Source organism: Rhipicephalus microplus, unplaced genomic scaffold, assembly GCF_043290135.1.
Source record: "Rhipicephalus microplus isolate Deutch F79 unplaced genomic scaffold, USDA_Rmic scaffold_183, whole genome shotgun sequence".
NCBI lineage: Eukaryota > Metazoa > Arthropoda > Arachnida > Ixodida > Ixodidae > Rhipicephalus > Rhipicephalus microplus.
In genome coordinates this window covers 234,727-236,849 of record NW_027464754.1, presented here as the reverse complement: position 1 = coordinate 236,849, position 2,123 = coordinate 234,727, and the positions used below count along the sequence as shown (strand labels likewise).

Below are 2,123 nucleotides of genomic sequence, written 5' to 3'. Positions count from 1 at the left end.
ACAGTTGGTAATTTTTTCATCCACTTTTCTTTCTTCTTATTTACATTCTATTGGTTTTAATAACTTCCCCTGTACATTCCTTGGCATCACTGTCTGTTAGATCTCAATAATATTGTGTTAAAACACGGAAAAACGAGCCCTTAGGTATACACTTCTTTCCCTTATTTCATTGAACGAGGGTCTCGTACTGGCAGACTTGGTGTGTTTAGGTTGTATAAGAGGGACAATTAATCAGCTGCCCGCTCATAATAAGTTCACGTGCTACGTGACGCCAAACATGCGCATAAGAGTGTTCTCACACTCGTTGTTTGGCTTATAGATGGCGCTGACTGTCACTCCTACTTCTAAATTCACAGATAAACCCAAAAAAGTGGATGGAGGGAGGGCCGCTGTGATAGCTCAGTGGTTAGAGCATCGAACGCGTAATTCGAAGGTCGTAGGTTCGATTCCTGCTCACAGTTGGTAATTTTTTCATCCACTTTTCTTTCTTCTTATTTACATTCTATTGGTTTTAATAACTTCCCCTGTACATTCCTTGGCATCACTGTCTGTTAGATCTCAATAATATTGTGTTAAAACACGGAAAAACGAGCCCTTAGGTATACACTTCTTTCCCTTATTTTATATATATATATATATATATATATATATATATATATATATATATATATACGCAAGCAAAATAACCATCCTTGCCCCAATAGAGGGGCAACGGCATATGCAACAATGAGCTGTTTTTGGCGATAAATAGAAGTAGGGAGTATATTTTGCCTACAGACATACTTAAAATGCATTGTATAAAAATATTGCGATACAAAACAGGCCCTATAGAAATCGCCTGCTATGAACCCCACCCACTGCCGGCGACCGCCATTTTGCCACGAAGTGTGTGACGTCATGCGCTGCTGCATGGTGCGCAGCCGTCATCGTGTACGGGCCGCTTCAAATTGTTCAATTTAATTCCAAGGTGATTAAACCTCAAATGCCCCGCCTTAGCGCACCTGACTACTGCGGGACGAAATAATACGACATATTGCTGGCGCTCGAACAGCAAACAGCCTCATGTTAGAAGAGAGGGGCTGCAAACGTGGATACAAGAGGGCAGTCAGGACACCACAAATGCCGAAAGCAAGCAGTTTATTATATATACGTCCCGAGTTGCGAGTGCGCCTGAGTTGCCCGACTCAAGGGCCGCTTGGGTGCTTATAAACATATTCGAATGTATATCAAGTGCTCGAGCAAATGCTTGTGAAGGCGTTTGTCAGAGGCACTTACTTGCTGAAGTTGTCACCAGTCAGTCAATTTCAGCGTACCAGTACAGTCCTGTGAAACCAGAAATTACCAAATATCACGTAACGCGCAGCATGAAACGTTAGACTTCATTCGTGTGCGCTACATACGGTGAATCGTGTGCCCCGCCATGGTGGTCTAGTGGCTAAGGTACTCGGCTGCTGACCCGCAGGTCGCGGGTTCAAATCCCGGCTGTGGCGGCTGCATTTCCGATGGAGGCGGAAATGTTGTAGGCACGTGTACTCAGATTTGGGTGCACGTTAAAGAACCCCAGGTGGTCAAAATTTCCGGAGCCCTCCACTACGGCGTCTCTCATAATCAAATAGTGGTTTTGAGACGTTAAACCCCACAAAACAATCAATTACGGTGAATCGTGTACGACGAAGCACGTTTCGACACTCTAAATGCGCGACAATGGAATTCCTGGTCGCGTCACTTGAGCAGAAGACTCAGGTGTGACGTCATTGGTATAGCACCACGTCAGCATTCCCTCCAGTTCTGCAGCACCAGCGATGCTGGCAAATCAGTGAGAATCCACGAAACAGCACGGCGTAGGTACATTACTGCAGTCTCCCTGTGACACACTGCAGGCCAAGCACTGACACAGGAACACCGATACTTATTCAACGGCACGTAGAACCTATTCCGATGATTCAAATTTTACCGCGGTAAAGGACGTAACCGTTAACATAGGCTTACGTTACGCTATAGCATGTGACCCCGAGCTGAAGCCCCGCTATGCAACTCACTCACACACACACACACAATATATATATCATGAAGTCTTGGTAGTCTTGGTTGCGACAGCGTTTAATTGAGGAAAGACCTCGCAA

The 2,123-nt window shown here is 45.0% G+C and overlaps 1 non-coding gene across 1 annotated transcript; it reads left to right on the top strand.

Annotated features, from left to right (window-relative positions):
• The first annotated feature begins 388 nt into the window (after positions 1-388).
• Positions 389-461, top strand: TRNAT-CGU (transfer RNA threonine (anticodon CGU)). Its single transcript has one exon. It is a non-coding gene; the product is annotated as a tRNA-Thr (tRNA).
• Positions 462-2,123: the final 1,662 nt, after the last annotated feature.